Below are 9,733 nucleotides of genomic sequence, written 5' to 3' on the forward strand. Positions count from 1 at the left end.
CCCAAATTACCTCTTTTTGCCTTTGAGAGAAATGGGAGGAGACTGAATATGGTGTAATTATGAATAAAGGATTATAGGTGAGAATAATTTCCAGCTTCTCAAACACATGATTGCAAACTTTTTGATTCTAATGACTTATTTGTTCTCCAACTGAATCCCCCAGTAAGTCTGATCAGCATGTCTTTTCTTTTAAGTAATTTCCTTCACTCGCTGTTGCGGTCTCCCCCTCCCCCACTTCTATCCTCTGCCCTCTTTTTATCCTTCTTCTCCTCTTTCGCTCTTCATCTCCCCCACACACCAACCCCCACCTTCGTCCCTTTCTCCTCTCCCTGCCCCTTCTTTTCTGGCACGTTCCTCTGTCTTTGTGTTGTCATCCAGAAGAGGTAGCAGTGACGACAGTGGTGATGCACAGCCCAAGCAGAGTCTGGGACAGAGTTGCAGAAGAAAACATGGGCCATCATCATCGCCATCATTGTCATCATCAGCCAGATGAGGAGAGCCAAACTTGAGCTCTGTCTGTCCCCATCAGGCTGGTTGACAGTCACAAACTCATCTCTTATTCAGTCCACTCATCAATTATACACAGGCCAAAGGAGCCCTGAGAGGCAGGAGGCTGCAAAGGCCCCTCACCACGTGTCATCCCCAACTGCAGCACAGAGACACATTGCTGCGCTCTGTGTTCAGCCCTTAACATCACTGTCCTCCTTCAGTCTCTCTGAGAGCAGGAGGCAGCTTGTCATCATGCCTTTGGCCACTGCTGCTATGTGCGGATGTCATGTATCTCATCGTGAGGTTAAGGTTAGATCATCTGGGCAGCAAAGACATGATGATGAGACTGTGGACCTGGGAACCACTCTGAGTAAAGATATAAGTTTTCCATTAAGTGTTCATTTGTGGTGTTCTAACCCAGAATCCATTAAACAAGCAAATATGATGTCAGCGTTTATATTTTGAACTGGAATCTGCATCTGATTAGTGGCTCCCGCTGGATGAAAATGCACTGACCAAAACAAAACTGACAGATAGCCAACATTAATCCTGCTCAGGTATTTATACAAGGCTCCATTTTTCTGTCCACATGCTAAACCATTGTTTCCCCAACTGTGATTTACCATGCAAGTGGGACCAATAACAACTAACAAACATGACACATAGTCCTGGAAAACAGATTTAGAAAGGAAAAGCAACATTTAACAATCGAGACAGTGCATTAAAAGCTCCGTGTTGGGCTTATATCAGCAATGTGTCAGCTAAAAGCGGAGTAAAATAGTGCTTAGAATTTAGAACTTTGTCATCAGAGATTAGATTTCTTCTGATGTTGTGTTCAAGGAAACATGTTAAATATAAGAAGAGCTGAGCCTCATGATGTTATCTGGAGGATATGGCTGTCAAGTGGTCACTTCTAGCAAAAAAGATCAGAGGCTACAGGTTGGGTAAGCTATCACCTGTGTGCAAACACTGCTAAGTAAAAAACCCTCCCAGCCATTCTTGGAAAGATACAGGCTAATTGGCAACAGAGCCATTCTCACATTGTTGAGGGCTTCAAGTATTGTCGGGTTAGGGTCAGGGCAAGACTTTATTTTTTGGACATGAGACTAGTTTGATAGTTTAAAAAGACACAAGCGTCCACTCACACACACCAACACTTTTAACAGTCACCAGTTATTTCCATATCAGGCAATGCAGCTTGTGTTGGGGAGCCCATTCAGGGGATGTGGGCTGGCCCTTAGATGAAAGAGGTAGCATCCATGCCAGAGTTAGCGTGACATGCCCATTCCTTGTACGTGTGCGTGTGTGAGGGAGAGAGACTGGTCACCACTGCATTAAGTAATCTGACCTGAGCAGGCAGCTAAACACTAACCTTGCAAGTCAGCTGGATCTAACAAGCTCAGCTCAACAGTTTCATTTGCACGAAATACAACTGTGACAACACTGTGTGGTCAACAGAACTTGTTTTCTTTTACTTACTATTTATTGGTGACTGGTATAATACTATTTACTAATTTAGATTTTTCTTTTATAATAATTGTTAACTTTTTGTACAATTTAAGCATTTGTGATGTGGCTGATTCGATATATTATCATACTGTATATTTTTTTCTTTTGTAGTCCATTTTTATCCTCTAGTGATGAATCAGACAGTGCTGTCTAGTGCTGCTCTGATTGGTTCTGTTTGGATGCAGACTGATCATTAATTACATAAATTAATTATGCAGATGACAACCACCTGACTAATGATTGCACTTGTGTATATACAGTATAGCCTGTTCTGCTCTGTGATATTTACTTAACATAAATGTAGACAAAAGTTGAGACTGCACTGCCATCATAAAGTCTGGGCCTGAATTGTTTGTTACACAGACTTTTAAAAGGCAAGCTCAGAGATATCCAGCCTCAGATAAACTATGCTCATTAGAGCTGTATCACCATCAAGATCCATGCAAGATACAAGATCCACAACATTACCTAATAAAACATGCTGGTGTACAGTAACTGAGTATTTCACACACTGAGTAAATCATGCACATCATATTCTATTTCCTGTTGGCAGTCCTGCCAAATCCATATGGGATTGATAGACTTTCATCTTACTCTAAGATACTGCCTATGTGGGGCGGAAATAGAGAAATAGAGTTGTATCTGTCAGAGCCTAGTGCACGATATCATAAGAAGATAATGAAGGGAGGAGGGGATAGAGAGAGACCACACAGAAAGCTGGGCAGCAATGCTGATAAATCGCCGAGGCCTGGAAAATGGGAGGCTGCAAGAGAAGAGGTAGCAATACATTTGTCAAGGACTGGTCCAGCTTAAGACAGAAGAGGAAACTCAACACAACCAGCAAGTCCCAATTACTCTACTGATACCTATCATGACGATGGTGGAGATGCCAATGATGTAGAGATAATGCTGATGAGTGTAAGGCATATGCTATTCATTGCTCTGGCAAAGATTAGTGTATAACCTGATGTCCTGTGAGTAATTTCTTTTGACGTTATCTTGCACAATAGTGAAATGTTGCTCCCTGTCTGTCATGTGTCCCCTTTGTCAGAGAGAAAGTAGCTTTAGATCTGTCTGAAGTTGAGGATGATCTCAAGCAATGTGACAGGAGGGAATTGGTTAAAAGGCAGACAAGAAGCATGACATTATTCCCATATGGAGACCTCAGTCACACACAACCTACATCCTCCAGAGACATATGGATAAGAAATATGTTATGGCATAATACCTAAAGGATTGAGAAAGACTCATTCTGTTTCGCATGAGGTAGAAGAGAAGCTGATGCTGGGCATGGCTAATGTGCCTTCACTAATTGGTTCTCCCCAGGGCCTGAGTTCAGAACACAGAAAACAGCCCTAACCATTTATTTCTGCATCTGTCATCACTGCGCATGCTGCAATCACTATCATCCCATCCACTGCCCTTGACCCTCATGAATCAGCCTGTCAACCTGCCACAATTAAGATGCGATGTCAAAACTGAAACAAGTTAAGTGCCATCTGGAATTAAATATGCTGATGCTGGCCAGGAATCAGGAATGTATCATCTACACTCCCAAAATCTGTTTACACTCTACTTTCTTCACAGACTTGGGTATCCTCTATTGTAAACTGAAATAAGTCTTTTAGGATGTAAATTAATTCTCACGTCACTGTAAGTTGTACAAAACTGTAAAAACCTGATTTACAGATAAATAAATATGAATAAATAAAGGTCAGAAGCATAAATTATGAGCAGAGGTCAGAAACATAAACAAATGCTAGCGAGATATTGGAATATAATTAATTTATGTTCATATTGGTGATTATTTGTCTTATGATGATCACCAGCTGGAGGTTGTACAGTGTTAGCTCTATGCAAAATCAAATCCAATCAGATCCCCACCAAAACCAGAAAATAAATATGAAAAAAGAGATGTGATATATGCTCTTTTTTTTGTTTTTGTTTTTTTTAAATAACAATTCCAAACACAGGACATTACTTTGAGTTGAAATGGGAAACACATAATGCCTCCAATCATATATACTATGTCCCTTTCTCTCCCCATTGTTGCTGTTTATCCTCCACTGGTGATGACACACTGTGGATCTGATGAAATACTATCATCTATAAATAAAAGCTGTTACTATTGTTCAGCTGCACAGCCTGATGGGAGCGTAGAAGGAGCATGATGCTGGGTAAATGGCCAAAGGGCTATTCGACACTGTGGCAGAGCCCAAATGTTGAGGCAGCAGTGAATGAGTCCTGGGCAAACACGAAGGCAGAGCTTGACATAAACTCATTAATGCAGGCCTTCCCATTGCTTGCAGGTCAACTGTAATGATGACTTACATAACCTCTACACACTGACTTACCCCTTCACAGGGTCCTGCTGTGACATTTGCATGTCATTAAGTGTGAATTTATTAGACTGATTGTATAACCATGTGGTTCTTTGGGACTGGACAGTCTATATAAGGATGTTGACTCGCATAATACATTAAAGAAATACTCAAGAAATATATATTGTTAAGCTACGTAACAAACTGTGAAAGCACAAATTATCAGCTTTACATGTCTGTTTGTGTTCAGATTAAACGAACCAAATAGGTCTGTTACATCATTAACACTACATGTGTGCAGTTTGCGTTGTGCCCAAAATTTTGCACATCGGAGACTATAACATCTGTTTTCCACAATTATTGCAGGAAAGCACACGAGGTCTGGAGAGCCCTTTTTCAGGATTGGGTGACAGAGTTAGAAAAAGTTGCTCCATATGACAGATTGTCATGTAGGATGTGTAACAAGACAGAATAATTCTGTATCTAAAGTAGGGCATGCATATTTCTTTTGTAAAGACGAAAGTGAAAGGACGAAGTGGAAGCACACTGATTCCCATGTGCGACTTAAGCTTTTGTACTTTCTTTCACAATTGTTGTTTCTTTTCTTTTTTTCTTGGGGTGGGAACTGGAAATTGGGCAAGGCATGTTTGATTTTTTTATGAATAGGACTGTTAAATTCACAATATGAAAACAATCAATGCTTAATCAACACTAAACAAAACATAACAAGATAAGCATTTATTATTGAGCTTTAGGCATAATGGTAGGTGGATTTTTGAATGTTGGAGAGAGCCATACTAGTTGTTTTCTAAGCAAAGCTTCTTGCCTCTTGGCTCTGGCTCCAAACATGACAGTGTTAACTGACCTTCTGACTTTGTTTTAAACATCCACTGTAGCCACAGTTCTTTCAAGCTTTTTCGGTCAAACTATTCCATGCTGAGAACAGAAAAAGTCCTGATCCACTGAGGAAAGGGATCATCCGCTCTATAACCTGGTGGATAGCAAGCTAGAGACCACCACTGAGGATTGACTGGCTCCCCAGCTGGAAGATGTTTAGACAGGATCAAGTCCTTGTGTTGACAGCAAGGGTCAACAGTCAGGACCATTTAAGGATAGATTATTGACCGTTTCTCCAGTATGCAGTCTGCACTAATGGAAGGGTCCAAAGCTGTCAAAATACATTTGTGCATAATGCTTAAACAAATGAATGACCCATCAGCATGAATAATACAAGGAGATGAAGCTATGGATGGACAGATATGTCACAACACAGACTTGCAGCATCTTAAACAGACTTAAAAGAAAAACACTGAGATGGAAAGGCCACTCAATAAAAAGACCATTAGGGCTTCTTGCTGATGAATCAGAAACATGATGGAAAACCAATGAAGACGAGTCCTACAAAGGATGATTTAGGCAGTTTACAAACTGTCTTGCAGCTGATATGACTCTGTCCTTATTTTAGCAGGCACGCATCATGTGCATTTTGCCCCAGCTGACTGTTACACTGATGCATGTTAATCTGCCATGTTTCTGTAACACATTTCTTTGATTTTGCCATTTTTTCTAGATCAATATTTCCAAAGCTAGATAGCGTTGATGAAAAAGAATGCATTCGCAAAGAAGCTTATATGCCTATCTGAGCCAAAGAATAAAGATTATCCAAGCCATGGATGTACATGTGTGTAAATTGCATGAAATGATAAGTAAAACATGTTTTGAACACATCACCGTTCTGATGACCACTACTCCTGACTGAAGGCATAGTGATCAACTTGTGCTACAATGTTCCGAACTGAACTCTTCAAGTTTATCAGTGAACAAGTCCTACTAATTTCCTAGCATTTCTTTATTTGAAATAAGTGAGATAGTGAGGAAAAATAATTCCAGTCCAGGATTTAGAGCAGCAGCACATCGCTTTTGTTCTTGATGTAATGCCTTCATTCTTCACTGAGACAGCAGTGCATGTAGCCAAAGCAAAGGGAAGATTTTGTGCAGAATGAGAAACTCAGATGGATGATTCAGGACCAAGTGTAAGCAGAGTTGCAGACAATGGAAAGGTTCCAGGTTTGAACAGTTGGACCACAGCGCCAGTGGACAACACTTACAGACAGTGTCACACATGACTAATGGATCGGCTTAATGAGGTTCACATGTCACAATACAGACTGTGCTTCCATTTCTAGTCTAACTTGGATCAATATTAAAGTATATGTCATCAATAAATTCTCATCTGCAAACATGATGTGATTAATCCAAAACAAAAACTGTTTATCAAGGATTTTCCAGTGGAGATAGAGGCAAAGGGATTGGCATAACACTCGGTGTTTGGAGGAAGAGGAGATGGGGGGGGGGGCTCATTTCATTGGGCTGAGTGAACAGACGTCACTTCGGGGTAGTTTCCCAGTGTTTCCTTCACGGACAGGCTGAGACAGGATTAGGTTCTGCAGGCAGTGCTGCTGTCCGCTTTCTAAATCTGCCTGCCAGTCTTTGTATCAATCATTCTGTTCACTCCAACTGATGTCACTTCTGAAGTTATGGTTCAGACAAAGCTCAGTAACAATGTGCTATTGTTTTATTCAAAACATCCTGCAAATAATCACTTATGAGAAATGTGGATACTCAACTGTAGTGATTATAGGACTTAAATATTCTTAAGTTAAAAATCATTAATATTCTGAATATTATGACATAATTTTCAATAATATAAAATTAAAGGTTTTCAGGTCAAAATTATGACATAAAAAAGATAAATCTGTGAAATAATGAAATAAACAGGTGTAGTATTGAATGCGCACTGATGGACTGCAGGGGAACCATCAAGTATTTCATAATAAACAAAGTAATATATACAGCAATTTTACAGAAACAAGAACCAGTAATTTTAAAAGAAACACGCACAAAAAGTTTGTTCTGAGATTTGAGATTAGATTAATACATGTGCTGTGAAAAGCACAGATTCATCCTGCTAATGCTCAACAATTGTGGAAAAATCGAGGGCAGAACACAAAGGAGCAGTCTGTTTAAACAAATATAGCTGCAAACAGGAGTTGTCAGAGCCAAAAAGAGCACAGTACATTGCAAACATGTGCAAAAAGGACCTGTCTTCCTACTGAGTGATATTGATCATTATTAGAGAGAGCAGATTGGCCCATCTCCTGTTTGTACCATGGACTCCAACTTGGTCACAGCCAAATCATCTGAAATTAATTATTTCAGTGTCAACAGAACTGTGGGAATGTTATTCACTCAAGAAACTGTAGGTCTATTCAACTGTCTAGCACTGTGACTCATGAGCAACTAAAATATTGTAAATAATGTGTGCACTCTAAGCTCACAGGACATGCTTATCATCAAGAACTTCCTGCTAAACCGATGACTTAAAATCTGTGATCCTGTGATAAGTCCCAAACTGTCAGACCACAAGCAAAAATAAGTGGATGTTGAATACAGTTTTACTTTTAAAGTTTAAATGGGACTGAGTATAACATTTAATTTTAAAGATTTTTTGTACAGTTTTTGTTAAACTCTGTCAATTAAATGTGTTTGTATTTTTCAAACTAGTACAGCAAAATCTGATCAAACTAATATGATCTAACTTCTTGAACTCAAAATGTGAAATGGATTTAGAGTATGAAAGTCAGAGAAGTCAAAATAAAGACATCCAAATGTTTTTTTTTTCTTTTTTTTTTGGAATATGATGAAGATTGAATCTGTCCTGTAGAGGGTAGAAATATGGCTTTGACTCTAGACTGAATGACTTCATTGGCTGAAACTGACTAGAATACATTTGTTGGCAACTGTAAAAATAGGCTGAAAAATACACTCACAAGCACTTTCTTATGAACACCATACTGACACTGGTTAGGGCCTCCCTTTACTCTCAAAACAGCCTCAGTTCTTCGTGGCATGGATTCAACAAGATGTTGGGAAGATTCCTGTGAGATTCAGGTCCAATTTGTGCATATTTGTCAGCTGCACATTAACGCTGCAAATCTCCCCACCGCATCTCAAAGGTGTTCTATTGGATTCAGACCTGGTGACTGAGAAGGTCACTGAGGTAACTGAACTCAATGTCATGTTCATGAAACCAGTTAGAGATTACTTTTGCTTTGTGACATGGTGCTTTATCATACTAGAAGAAGCCAGTAGAGATAAAAGATGGATCAACTGTGGCCATAAATGGATGCACATGGTCAGCAACAATATTAAGAATGGCTGGGGCATTCAGAACAGGCTATGTTTATCCAGTCTTCAACTGTCCAGTTTTGGTGATCCTGTTCCCACTGCAGCCTCAGATTTCTGTTCTTGGCTGACAGTAGTGGAACCCAACATGGTCTTCTTTTCTTGTAGCCCTTCTGCCTCAAGGTCCCAGATCAGGACTTTCAGAAATACTCAAAGCAGCCCATCTAGCACCAACAATCAAAGTCATGGAGATTTTTTTTACGCATTCTGATGTTTGATGTGAACATTAACTGAAGCTCCTGACCTGTATCTGCATGATTTATGCATTTCACTGCTGCCACATGTTTGGCTGATTGGATAATTGCATGGATGAGCGGTTGTACAGGTGTTCTTAATTAACTGCTCTGTGAATGTATATGACAGGGTTCAAACAGTGACTCTAGCCCAAGTGGCGGCAGTGTTGGACTCTTATAGTTGCGTGAGCATTGGTTTATCATTATCAATCATCAATCAATTTGGCTCACATCTTAATTATGCATATTCCATGACATATTACTTTGCTTTCGGTTTGGAGTATTTAAGTTTTGAATTAGTGATAACAGTATCCAGAAGACTCTTAGATACAAAGGCTTTGTTGGAATGTAATTTGGGCTGATGTTGGCACTAGACGGACTTTTGTAATGACTGAAGAATGTGCTGCTTTCATTTCTTGGTCTTATCACTTATCAATCTGCCACCAAACAGTTCTAACGGTCTGCCACAGACCATTGCAAATATGAGAAAGACATAAAACAAAGCACACAAAAACAACAGGGTGCCAAACAAAGTTTCACTGCTTTCCTCCACAAAACAATGGAACAACACCTGAAGGCTTCATTATGTCACATGCTGGAGTCCTAAATTCCCATGAATTTTGTATGTGTGTGTGTGTAAGTGCATGACATACTGAAGAGCAGGACAGCCGTATTGTAGCAGACCTCTCCCTGAACTCAGTTGTCTCTGCAGGCATGCTCACTAACAGCTGAGACCAGCGGGGGTTCTGCCCTGCTGGCCCAGTCATTAGCTCTACCACAGCATGCTGCCAAAGCTGTTCTGCTAATGGACGCCAAATAACCCAGCCAATCCCTCCAACGCACACATAAGCAAATCATATTCATACAAAAATGGATGCAATGCTCCATTCTGCCATTCCAACACCTTGCATCCTCATCTGAACAAACAACTTGCGT

The sequence above is a fragment of the Lates calcarifer genome, linkage group LG10 (assembly GCF_001640805.2).
Source record: "Lates calcarifer isolate ASB-BC8 linkage group LG10, TLL_Latcal_v3, whole genome shotgun sequence".
In the NCBI taxonomy this organism is placed as follows: Eukaryota; Metazoa; Chordata; class Actinopteri; family Centropomidae; genus Lates; species Lates calcarifer.